At 43.3% G+C, this 13,681-nt stretch overlaps 1 protein-coding gene across 15 annotated transcripts in view; it reads right to left on the minus strand.

Annotated features, from left to right (window-relative positions):
- MCTP1 (multiple C2 and transmembrane domain containing 1) overlaps nucleotides 1-13,681 on the minus strand; it is a 477,029-nt gene that overhangs the window by 384,755 nt on the left and 78,593 nt on the right. For 4 of the 15 annotated variants that reach the window (XM_073344523.1, XM_078852816.1, XM_073344520.1 and 1 more), the window contains exon 2: nucleotides 6,682-6,897. The exons of the other annotated variants lie outside the window; for them this stretch is intronic. The gene's annotated coding sequence lies outside the window, so the exon portion shown is untranslated. The remainder of the gene's footprint in view (nucleotides 1-6,681; nucleotides 6,898-13,681) is intronic. 15 annotated transcript variants of the gene reach the window in all.

Here is a 13,681-nt window from a genome sequence, read left to right on the forward strand (position 1 = left end):
TTTAAATGAAGCATCCTAGAAGACAGATACGTTCTGCATCCACTAAAATCCCAAAATATTTCTTAAGAGATTGTTTATTCTTACATAAAAATATGAAAGTATAATTAGTTTCAAAATCTGAAAATAAAGCTACATCAGCAATTAGTATTTGGATTCCTTATGCATTTCCTGTTAACTTCTGTTTAAGATTTCAAAAATGCAAATAATGTAAAATTGAGCTACTGCACATTATCCTCACACATTTAATCCTCCACTGATTCCCCCTTCTGTATAACATCACGTTCAACCTGTCTGTCATGTTAGTAAATATTAATTTTTTTCTATTAAACTTTCAATTTCTTAACCAGACGTCCCACAATCTTTTCTGTTTTGGCCAAAGGTGCTGACTAACCTCTAATGATAAAAAGAGTTTTGTTTTGAATAAATGTATGTCTTTGTCCTGATAGGTTTGTACTTTATTATCCAATCTGCTTTACTCTGAACTTTAGCTCACCCTGTAAGTTGAATTTTAGCTGGGACTTTAGCTTGTTATTTAATGATGGATTGTGTCTCCTTTTTATTCTAAGCTATTGACCCTTAGGGAAATATCCAGAAAGGGACCACTTGTAGCCTACATGCTGCAGGTGTTCTCTAATAAATAAGATAAGATAAAAGCATCCTTTGATGATTATTATCAGGAATTACTCTAAAATGATTTCTTTAATCATGATTGGGTTATAGATATCTTTTCTAATGGATAATAGTGGATAGTTGAACAGATGTCTTTACCTTATCAAATATGTAAGCCTGATACCATGAAAAGAAGTCCATGGTTAATGGTTCATTTCTTTGTCTCTGTTGTATGTTGTAACGGACAAAATGGTGCAATTGATAAGTAGAGCCCTACCAAATTCACGGCCATGAAAAAATGTGTCACGGACTGTGAAATCTGGTCTTTTATCCTATACCAGTGGTTCTCAACTGTGGGGTCCGTGGCGCCCTGAAACCCAGTGCCCCAAATGGGGCTGATGTGGGGAGTGGCATGGGGCTGAAGTCCTTGAGGCAGCTCCACCTCCTCCTCCTCTCCCCCAGCCTGGCCAGGTCTAGATGGGAAGCCGGAGCCAGGCAATGTGGGGCACCTGCTCCTCTGGCTGGTGGTGCCATGGAGTGGACATCCATGGCATTCCCTCATCTGCTGCTGGCGCTCAGGGTTGTGGCTGCCCCTCAGCTCCCAGTCCCCTTTTACTGCTCACACAGCCGGTCAGAGCTGCCCGGGGGGCTCCACTGTGCAGAGCCAGTCCTTCCCCACCACAAAATAGAAGTCAAACTATGGCCATGCCTGTCATAATTATAAAGGAAAGGGTAAACCCCTTTAAAATCCCTCCTGGCCAGAGGAAAAATCCTCTCACCTGTAAAGGGTTAAGAAGCTAGGATAACCTCGCTGGCACCTGACCAAAATGACCAATGAGGAGACAAGATACTTTCAAAAGCTGGGGGGGAGAGAAAAACAAAGGGTCTGAGTCTGTCTGTGTGATGCTTTTGCCGGGGACAGAACAGGAATGGAGTCTTAGAACTTAGTAAGTAATCTAGCTAGATATGCATTAGATTATGATTTCATTAAATGGCTGAGAAAATAAGCTGTGCTGAATAGAATGAATATTCCTGTCTGTGTGTCTTTTTTGTAACTTAAGGTGTCAAGGTTCCTCCCCCACTCTGAACTCTAGGGTACAGATGTGGGGACCTGCTTGAAAAACCTCCTAAGCTTATCTTTACCAGCTTAGGTCAAAACTTCCCCAAGGTACAAAATATTCCACCCGTTGTCCTTGGACTGGCCGCTACCACCACCAAACTAATACTGGTTACTGGGAAAGAGCTGTTTGGACGCGTCCTTCCCCCCAAAATACTTCCCAAAACCTTGCACCCCACTTCCTGGACAAGGTTTGGTAAAAAGCCTCACCAATTTGCCTAGGTGACTACAGACCCAGACCCTTGGATCTTAAGAACAATGAACAATCCTCCCAACACTTGCACCCCCCTTTTCCTGGGAAATGTTGGATAAAAAGCCTCACCAATTTGCATAGGTGACCACAGACCCAAACCCTTGGATCTGAGAACAATGAAAAAGCATTCAGTTTCTTACAAGAAGACTTTTAATAAAAATAGAAGTAAATAGAAATAAAGAAATCCCCCCTGTAAAATCAGGATGGTAGATATCTTACAGGGTAATTAGATTCAAAAACATAGAGAACCCCTCTAGGCAAAACCTTAAGTTACAAAAAAGATACACAGACAGAAATAGTTATTCTATTCAGCACAATTCTTTTCTCAGCCATTTAAAGAAATCATAATCTAACACATACCTAGCTAGATTACTTACTAAAAGTTCTAAGACTCCATTCCTGGTCTATCCCCGGTAAAGAAAACTACAGGCAGACACAGACCCTTTGTTTCTCTCCCTCCTCCCAGCTTTTGAAAGTATCTTGTCTCCTCATTGGTCATTTTGGTCAGGTGCCAGCGAGGTGACCTTTAGCTTCTTAACCCTTTACAGGTGAGAGGAGCTTTCCCCTGGCCAGGAGGGATTTCAAAGGGGTTTACCCTTCCCTTTATATTTATGACATAAAGTTTTGCCTAGAGGGATTCTCTATGTTTTGAATCTAATTACCCTGTAAGGTATTTACCATCCTGATTTTACAGAGGTGATTCTTTTTACTGTTTCTTCTATTAAAATGTTTCTTTTCAAGAACTGAATGCTTTTTTCATTGTTCTAAGATCCAAGGGTTTGGGTCTGTGGTCACCTATACAAATTGGTGAGGATTTTTACCAAACCTTCCCCAGGAAGTGGGGTGCAAGGGTTGGGAGGATTTTGGGGGGAAAGACGTTTCCAAACAACGTTTTCCCAGTAAACCCAGATAAACGTTTGGTGGTGGCGGTGGAAGTCCAAGGGCAAAGGGTAAAATAGTTTGTACCTTGGGGAAGTTTTAACCTAAGCTGGTAAAAGTAAGCTTGGGGGGTTTTCATGCAGGTCCCCACATCTGTACCCTACAGTCCGGAGTGGGGAAGGAACCTTGACAATGCCCAAGGGTTCCCCTGGCCCAGAGCTTTGAATCCCCCCTCCACCTGCTAGGCCCTGGAGCTTTGAGCATGTTGAGGGGAGCCTCAGAAAGAAAAAGGTTGAGAATCTCTGCCCTATACTACACAGATTTCATGAGGGAGACCAGCATTTCTCAAATTGGGGGTCCCAATCCAAAAGGGAGTTGCAGGAGGGTCACAAGGTTATTGTAGTGGGGTCCCGGTATTGCCACCCTTACTTCTGCACTGCCTTCAGAGCTGGGCAGCCAGAGAGCGGTAGCTGTTAGCTGGGAACACAATTCTGAAGGCAACACCCCTCCAGCAGCAGCATAGAAGTAAGGGTGGCAATACTATACCATGCCATCCTTTCTTCTGCACTGCTGCTGATGGCAGCTCTGCCTTCAGAGCTGGGGTCCTGGCCAGCAGCCGCTGCTCTCCAGCTGCCCAGCTTTCAAGGCAGTGCCACAGCACAGAAGTAAGGATTGCAGTACCACAACTCCCCCTACAATAACCTTGGGACCCCACCCCAACTCCTTTTTGCTTCAGGACACCTAGGATTACTATACCATGAAATTTAAGATTTAAATAGCTGAAATTATGAAATTTACGATTTTTAAAATCCTATGACCATGCAATTGACCAAAATGGACTGTGAATTTGGTAGGATCCTATTGATAAGGGATATTCAGAAATGCTCTGTAATTGACAAACTTAGTAACTGACAAAATGGACAAGGTACATGTGGTATACCAAGTATGCAAAAAAAAAAAAAAAAAAAGCAATGCATCAGCAAAATATGAATGGATTAATGCCTAAATATTTAGAGCTAATAGTGGTCTAGAATTTATTCCAGTAATGATAAGTTAGTTACTAATATCATTGGCTTATTGATTCAAAATAAGAAAGCATTTTTCATTATTTTGAACAGTACATAAAAGGTGAGTTTTAGGGAGTTAGTCATAAGTGAACTCAGGTAGGCTGCCTCACTTCTACAGTCTCAGATTTGGTACGTATGTTCCCCTTTCTGTATAGTGCAATATTAAGTATTGCTTGATGGTCTTACTTAAATAAAACTTCAACTGAAGTAGTTATTTGACATCATGACTTATTAAATCTGAAAATGCAACAGTCACTACCTTTAAGGCCTTACAAAAATTTGCCCCTTCTTACATAGTCTGTGTTCTAATTGTTCAGGCAGAAGGTCCAGAAATCTAAGATTTATACAAGTGTCATAATACCCTAATTTGCATCTCTCGTGGACAGGCACTGCTTCACCTATATAAAAGGCGGCAACTGTTTTGATTCCCAGAGAATAGGCCTGAAAAGTCAGCAGCATAGAACAAGCTTTAAGAACCTATTGATTGCCATACTAACTGAATCCAGTGGTTCACCTAGTCCAATATCCCATCTCTGACAGCAGACAGAACCAGATATTTCAAAAGAAGGTGCAAGAAACTCCACAGTGGATAATTATCAAATACTGGTACCTGTCTACCCGTAGGCAAAATATCTTCCTAATCCCTATCCGTTATTGGCTAGATTATGCTGTGAAGCAGGAGGATAAGGATAGTATATTAAAAGAAAAATATTCTTCTGCTGGCACTGCCCCAGGTTCACATGGACACTGCCACTACATCCCACCCACCCAAATGGACCACAGGGTACAAGATCAGGAGTTAAACCCCTAGAAGTCAGACAGGGATGTAGCTGCATCCCTAGGTTACATAGTGGGGCACATAGAGGTGAAAATTACTCTTGCTTCTGAGTCACCCTCCTGCCCTGATTGCACCTAAAAGCTTCTACAGCCACCTTCTTGTTGGTTCTCTCTCATAATTACATTTTTTTTTTTTTTTATTCTGGCAGGGCCTGCTGCTGACTTGTTGCTAATAATCCCAGCTGGCATATTGTCATCTCCGAGGTCTGGTGTCCCAGTAACTTGGGCTGCAGGCCTGAGTCGCTGGTCCTGGATTTGCCTTGTCCTAGAATTCTCTGCCGCAGTTGGGCTGCTAATTAATGCTGGCCTTGAACTGGGAGGGAGATTTGGCTGTTTCCTGACATCAACTGGGGGAAGCTTTAGCTGTACCGCTAGCCCCTAATTGGGAGCCTAGCTCTGGCTATTCTTTGCCCCTGACTTGGAGATCTTACTTCTGGCAGGTGCTCCCATACCTCTTATAGTTTCAAGGTAATTGCACCTGAATCCCATTCTCTCCACCCCCCACCCCCCCCGGGGTCCACTTCAGCAGTTCCCAATCAAGTCTCAGGTCTTTAACTGTCACTTGTCTCTAGGCATGGACCACTGTCCCACTCCCTTCTGATCCAAGGTTTTAAGGCAGTACAGCTCCCTGCCTTATACTGATATCACCAGGAAGCCAGTCTGCCTAAGGGCCAGTGCCTATGCTTTGCTTTCTCTAAGGGCCATGAACAGTATTGCCAGAAGTTACAAGTTACCAGACAGCTCTTTCTAAGCATGCAGCTTTATTTTTAAGTTAGAAGTGTTACAGAGAAAACATAAAAACAACAAACAAATTTAAAAACACACACGACATACCAGGAGTTAGCTATCAGGCCCAAGTAAGCCTATGTCTTTTCCACCCTTCCTCAAGAGCGGAGGTATTGGGCAGAAGGTCCTGCCCATTTGCTGGATCAGAAAGACGGCCACATGTCAGTACAAACTCATCCTTTTATACCAATAGCCCTTTCTTTGTTTTCTATGTGAACCTTCCCAGGGTGGTACCGCTCTGGAAATGTTTACAATGTGAGTGACTCACCTCAATCACCCCTACTGTTTTAGTTCCTGGCAGAGCTGTGGTAACCATCCCCACAAGTAGAACACAATCAGGCAACAATGCATAAACTTAATACCATATGTTCCCCCCCAAAAAAGTAGGAATATCCATCCCATCTCCCCCCAAAAGGAGGAAGTATGTATACCTAAGGCACCTGACTAGTATCCGAGGGGAATCCCCAACTTATTCCCTGGATGGTGTTTCTGCCATTACATTTCATAATTTCACATTTCAACTATTCATATAATAAACAAACATTCTACTAACAAGCCAGCACATATTCATAAATCCATACAGTGTCATTTGACAACCCCCCTCTGTAATTTCTCTCTTTAGAACCCCTGGGGCACATATGTAAGGGCAGCTCTCATAGCCCTTCGTACCCATCACCACAAAATCTTTGTGTGTGAACTTGAGACCTGATCCTCCTGCCTCCCAACTGGTTCCTAAGGAGTGTGCCTGGGCTATCCCTTTGTTCCTCAAGGCACCGTTTGTCCTCATCGTGGGTGGAGATTCCCCACTCCTCTGATATATTCCAGGGAGAAACTCTTTGGACAAAAGGAAGAAAAAGGCAGGGCTGACTCCCAGAGAAGCAGCTCTTAACCCCACACTGTTTTTAACAGCAAAGGAGTCAGGTAAGGGAGATTCTTCAGACCTCCATACAATCAAATTCCTTTCTCTGCCCCACCTCCTCAAAGGTCAGGGCCTGGGGACCCCTTTGGCCTGACCTCAGCTCCTCTGAGAAGAGGAGAGGAAAGATTATTCATCCCCCCACATCATTGGATTGACCCAAACACTGAGTAAGGTGAGCAGCAGCTCTTCCCCCACTAGGCTCAGGGCCCTTTACCTTTTTACAGATCACCAGGCAGTTACAGACGGGGGAGAAGTTCCCCTTTCGTCCAAGCTGTAGTTACCGCCATCATCTCCCATGCACCTGTTGTATACTTTACTTTGGTATTTCTCGCCATGGGTGTCATACATTTGGCAGAGCACAGCAGCTACTTCAGTGTCCCCACTTTTGGTTGGAGACGGTCATCACCAGGTTGTGTATTACCTCTGGTTCCTGTTAAAGGAAGGCAGAGAACTTATCTCCCTGGCCTCAAATCAGGATAACATCTTGCTCCCATGGGACAGGAGGCTGTCTCACCCCACCCCACCGCAACCTTCCCTCACCTTCAGGTATTTAAATGGTTGCATATCCTGGGAAGGTAACTTGTTCTGGACAATGTTTCCTCTCAGACACGGACCACACCCCTTGTGCCGCTATCCTGTTTGTATTTTGGCTAACGGTCCCTTGTAGGTTTGGAAGTAACTGTGTGGGCCTGATTTACCCCATCAGCTTTTAAAGCCATAAAATCATTCCCCAGCAACAAAAACACAGAATGTCTGCCAACACAGCTACAACCAATACTCCTGACCCTCCCTCGGGCAACGTAGCAATCTGTGCTGTAGGTAAGGTGAAGGCTTTTACACCAGGAACTTGAACCCAGATTTCACACCCTGTGAGCATTTGCTGGGGTTTCACAACAATCTTAGCGGTGAACAGTCTCTCTCCATACAAAGAATATCTCCCCATTAACACAAGCCACCTCTCTCCCACGGGGGAGGAGATGGATCTGCATCCAGGAAGATTCAAAATGACATGTGGGTGGTGGTTGGAGGCGTGAATGGTTTGGCATGAACATTATAGGTCATTGGCAGACTGGCTGTGAGACTCTCTCCCTTTGAAAATTCAGTCACACAGTTAACTCTCTGTGGTTGAGCTGCAGCTAGCCTTTCCAGCACTGCACTGGGCCTCAGTGAGCACAGAGGTCAATCCCAGGTAAAGTAACTCAGATGTCCACAGATGACACTTTCCCCCTCCTGTTCCAGGGCTTCTCAGAAGTGGTTTCCTTCTTTCCCTGGGTGTGGGTCAGTTTGGTCCCAACCGGTCTTCTGATCCCTTTCCATCCCTATTAGGTTTTCTGTCAAGCACAGGCCAACTGTCCACAACATGAGCTGGGAAATAGACAAAGATCCTAGATGTAACCAAGTCTTCCAATTAACCACAAATTGGGGTGGCAGGGTTTGAAGAATTGTTCAAAAATCTTTAAATTGGGAGGCTTTATCAACCATGGTAACTCCCAAACCACTTGCCCATTTTTTTAATGTAACTCCTAATTTGGATTGACACCTAAGCATAGGCCATAGCCTCTTCTCTCAACTCTCTGAAACCTCCTCCTAGACACTTCAGGGGTCAATTTAAACTTTTGCAAGAAAGTTTTTGACAGAGCCCATAATCTGTATAGTTCTCTCTGTCCACATGGGTGAAAATGCCTGAGGATTTTGTCCCTGACAGTTATTGTTCCTAGGATGCCTTTGGCTGAGGCATTTGGCGTGGTGATGTTCATCTAGTAGTTGTGTGACATGAGCTGCTACTCCTTTGGTAGTAGGCCCAGGCTGCCCCTGTGGAACTTTGGATGTGTGTTATGCCCTATACCCACCCCCGACACTTGAGTCTGATAAACACAGTGTAGCTTTGCTGTATGCCAAATAAAGGAATCTGAGTGAGGAGTGTTTTGGATCACAGAGAACTGAATGAAGTGTTCTCCCAAAACTGGACAGGGGGTTTGGATAAGCTGACTGGAAAAGGTCTCGGAGGGAATCCCAACAGCAGGGCTGACCTGAAGCCACAGACCCTGGAAGACCTGTGGTCCACAGTCTCAAGCCAATCCACATGGTGGGGCTGCCCCATAGCTACCAACCCTGGAAGTCCAGGGTCCCCAGCAGTCAGTCAGGAGCCGAGGCAGGTTTCCAACTGAAACCTTCACGTGATTCAATGGAAGTTCAATAAACCCAAGATATTCTTGTGAAACACCTCAGGTTTGACGAATTGGCATTCGTTGGAAAATTCCCAGACAGCTCTACTCACAAGCTGTGGTATAGGGGTCATTGTGGAGGTGAGGCAAAATGAGACAAGGCAGGGCAAGGCAGATATTCCAGACAGCGTTGAAGCCTATAGGGCAGCCCCGGGAGGCTACTGTAATTTAGACAGGTCCCAAGGCTATTTAGCTATACCAGGTGGTCCAGGAGCCCAAGATTAGGAGGGTGCAAAAGGTGACTTAAAGACACCTTCAAGGCCATCCTTAGCCATAGGCAGAATAGGCAGCCAAGTAGAGCACTACACTGCCTAGGGCACCACTGTGCTGGGAATCTAGACAGATAGGAAGCAGTGGAGCATGTAAGAGCAGGGCTGTTGGGTCCTAGAGAGAGCTGAATGCAGCACAGTCTGAGGTAGGAGACTGACTGCTGGGGTGTCTGGGAAGGGGAGAGGGTAGGAGTAGGGGAAGGAGGAACTCGCCTGTGAGTGTGACTCTCTCCCCTGCATGAGGTGAGGCAGGCTTGGCAGCTGCAGCACCCCCCCTCCCCAACCACGGAGCACCCCTCTCTCCCCTCTCCCCACCCCCCGGCAGGGCTGGGTTGGGTGAGGGGAAGGGGGGGCTGACTAGCTGCGTGCTGAGGAATGAAAGTGAAAGTAACTTACTTCCTCGGCAGCCAGCCAGGATTGGAAGGGTCACACGCAGCTGACTGCGCCAGATAGCATGTGTGAAAAATCAGGATGGGGATTGGGGTAGGGTGACCAGATGTCCCACTTTTATAGGGACAGTCCCAATTTTGGGGTCTTTTTCTTATATAGGCTCCTATTACCCTCCACCCCCTGTCCTGATTTTTCACACTTACTGTTTGGTCACCCTAGGTGGGGGTAATTGGTGCCTATATAAGACAAAGCCCCAAATATCGGGACTGGCCCTATAAAATCAGGACATCTGGTCTCCCTAGCTGGGGAGTGTCTCTCCCCCCCAGGCTGGCAGCGATCCATCTCATCCGGCGGGGAGCTGTGCAGGGCAGGATGAGCTGCTGCGGCTCCGTGGGTGCCCCATCCCTGAGATCAGATGCTGTGCTAACTTCACCTTGGTCTGTTGGGCTGGCGGTGGTGCCTATTGGATTTACAGGATATCGGACCTGAGGATTTGCTGTTGCCACTCTGCACCCCAAGGAGGTGAATTTTGGGATACTGCAGTTTTCCATCTATCTCCTCCTCTACTGCAGCTGTTGGACCAGCAGGTTGGGCGGGGGGAGTGAGCCACGCATGAAAGCAGTACTGTGTTGCCATTTAGATTGTCATTTAACAAGTTTGCCAAAAATGCTTGCTACCAATCCTGAATCCAATTTCAGTTTTTTAAAATAAATTTATATCTATCTATCTTAGCCAAAATCAGAAAATTAAGTTGTTAATAATTATTTGTGACAAGTTTGGTTTGGGCAGGGAGTGGGCCAGTTTTCATCAGAGAAACAAAAAATGTTGACTGGCTTTCCAGTAGCCCTGTTACTGCTAACTAGAGCCCTCCAACAACTGTAATATGCTCATCTCCTTACTAATGTATAGAGTGACCATATGTTGTACTAAGATTCTCTTGCTTTTTGTTTCCAGTGAGTCAGTATAGCTTTTGCCAGCCCAGGGGTTGGGCAGCCAATGTCTTAACGTTTTCACAATGTTTTGTCCAACTTTCATAAAGTAAATACATGGTTAATATGAGTTAAAAAGGCCAAGGACACTTCCTTGTGAAGAATCTGTGCTAGAGTTGTGAAAATGTCCGTTTTTGATGGAACTTTAGAGGCAGTGATTTATCATGTATTTCTGGCAGTGCCCAAATTGCGCTGCTATTGTTAATGTTTTTCCAAACAAAAATAAGGCACAATAGGACTTCTGTAACATTTCCGTGCTACCTTAATCTAGAGGAGATGATTCTGTGCTGACTTCATTTTGGTCACTTTGTGCTTTACCTAGGAGTAAAACTAGGGTTATATTTTGCCACTGTTTGGAAACCCAGCTTATTAAACTGGATAATGCCATTGATCTAGTTACAATATAAGGTTGATATAGAGTTGTAACATTAAGACTGATGCCCACTATACATTTAAAACTAAGAAGTGGCTTTGTAAAAATGACATAGGTTTCCAACTCTACTGTGTCTCAGTCAGGGTGGAACGCCTTGTGAGGTGCCTTCACACCAACTCAAGGTCACAGACTCACGACTATCCTATATTAGTTATTTTAAATAATATTTCTGATCATTTAAAACACTTATTTCTTTTAAAAAACACGCTTATAAGTTATGTCGTATCGAAAACAACTTTCCAGGTCACAAAAAAGAAAAACTGAAAGATGAAATAGGATTAGCTGTACAAGCCCAGAAGGGTTCTATACTTTTGTATGTTATGAAAACAACAAAGTTGATCAAGAGCATCAAGTAACTGCCGAAGAAAATTTTTATGCAGACGAAGCTCAAGAAATGCAGCAACACACAGAACAATCATTTGAAACAGATGCAGACACAAAACAAGAAATCACAACAGTTCAAACTGTACTAGCATGGGATATAGATGACTTCGGCACATGGCCGCAATCTTTAAACAACTAATTCCGTGCCATCATACTTGAGAAAGGCCCTGGAGAATAAAAGGTCTTGAATATCCTAAAGATATTAGAGGTAGGAAATTCTTTTGTAGTAATTGTTTTCTGTAACTTTCTAATGGTGAAATTAACAGACGGTGGCTTGTGTACTCTAAATGCAAGGATGCTATATTTTGTTTCCCATGCAAGCTTTTCAATAGTTGCAATTTTAAGATAGCAACCATGGGTATTAATGATTGGAAAAATCTTAGTCACCTATTACCATAACATGAAAAGGCAAAACACCACATTGAAAGTATGCACAAACGGTGCGAGCTGAGTGTAAGGTTAAGAAAAATCAGACAACTCGTGATGCCCAAAAATCAAAGATTGCTGGAATCAGAGAAGCAGCATTGGTGTCGTGTTCTTGAACGTCTATTATCTATTGTTGAATATCTATCAAACAATCTTGCTTTTAGAGGAAGCGTTGAGAAATTATTCCAGCCCAAAAATGGCAATTTTGGGGGCCTTGTACAACTGCTGGGAAACTTTGACACAGTGATGAGTGAACATCTCCGAAGAGTAACTGAAAATGAAATACAGGACCACTATTTGGGACCAAGAATTCAAAATGAACTGATCATGCTAATGAGTGATAAAGTGAGAGACAACACTGTTTCATTGGTTACTTTGGCAAAATATTTTGCCATAATTCTAGATTGCACTCCGGACATAAGTCATCAAGAACAGATGTCGTTAGTAGTGAGATTTGTCGACATAAGTGATTCAGCACAGATTAGTGTCAAGGAATCATTTATCACATTTTTAGAAGTAGAGGACGCTACAGGTTTTGGACTTCAAGCTCTCCTTGATGAACGAAAATGAATGGGATTGTCCGTAATGAACATTAGAGGACAAGGCTATGATAATGGTGCCAATATGAGAGAATGCATTTCTGGCATGCAAGCTAGATTGCTGTCAGAAAATCCACGAGCCTTTTTTGTTCCATGTGCATGCCACAGCCTTAATTAGATTGTGTGTGATATGGCCAAGTCTTCTGTAGAAACTATTTCTTTTTTTGGTTTGCTGCAATGTATTTACGTGCTCTTTTCAGCTTCCACTCAATGATAGCAAATATTCAAAGCACATGTCAATGGTATTACCATTAAGCCTCTATCAGACGCGCTGGGAAAGCAGAGTAGAAAGTGCAAAAACATTGAGATATCAATCTGAGGAAGTTTACGAAGCACTGGTTGCTATTTCAGAGGAAGCCAGAGATCCAAAAGCTAAAAGTGAAGCACAGTCATTGGCCTCTGAAATATCCAGCTTCAAGTTTCTAACATCTGTCATAATCTGGTATAACATTCTTGTTAAAATCTCAAGTGTAAGCAAAATAATGCAGAGTCCAACGATGCAGCTTGATTTAACACACAAGACTTTTTAGTGAAATACAGAGAAAATGGATTCAAAGAAGCACAGGTTACAGCAAGAGAGCTTGCACAGGTACTCGGTGAAGAACCAAAATTTCCATGTCCAAACGTGACACGAGTTTCAAGGAAAAAACGGCAAGCGGAATATGAAGGCGCAGATGAGCCCATAGATGATCCAGAAAAGAAATTTGAGGTTGAATTTTTTAATGTTGTGATGGATAAAGCAATATCTGCCGTTGATGAAAGGTTTAATACTTTACGAGCACACCATGAACAGTTTGGATTTTTGTAGGACAAAACTAAATTCAACAACATAGGAAAACAAGAGCAGCAAATGACAAAGTGCAAGAACCTAGAGAGCCTCCTGAAGCACGGTGATAGTTTTGATTTAAATGGACTTGAACTGTACAAAGAATTGAGTATATTGTCGTCAATGTTGCCACATGCAAAATCGGTGATGGACATTGTACAGTTTATTCATATCAGCAAACTTGTTGATATATATCCTAACGTGTACATTGCCACTCGTATTCTACTGACAATTCCTGTAACAGTAGCATCAGGAGAACAGAGTTTCCCAAAACTAAAGCTCATTAAAAACTATCTCCATTCTACAATGAGTCAGGAACGATTGACTGGTCTTGCTATTCTTGCAATGGAACAAGACATCACTTTGTCATACGATGACATTATTACTGATTTTGCAGCCAAAAAAGCCAGAAAGATCACTTTTAATTAAAAACAAATCCTTGTTTCAATACCTCTTCATAGAAATTTCCAATAAAATGTTGACAAATTTAAAAAATTATATTATTTTCATCATTCGGTCAATAAATCAGATTTTTTTCCTATAGCACTACTTCTTTAGTGCTAGTCCACCAGCATTACAGTGTGCTTAATTAAGTTAAACTGTTTTTGATGAAGTGCATGTGGCAAGTTTTCCAATACTGTAAGCTTATGTTTGTGTTGCTAAGAGCACATCA

Source organism: Lepidochelys kempii, chromosome 5 (assembly GCF_965140285.1).
Source record: "Lepidochelys kempii isolate rLepKem1 chromosome 5, rLepKem1.hap1, whole genome shotgun sequence".
NCBI lineage: Eukaryota > Metazoa > Chordata > Testudines > Cheloniidae > Lepidochelys > Lepidochelys kempii.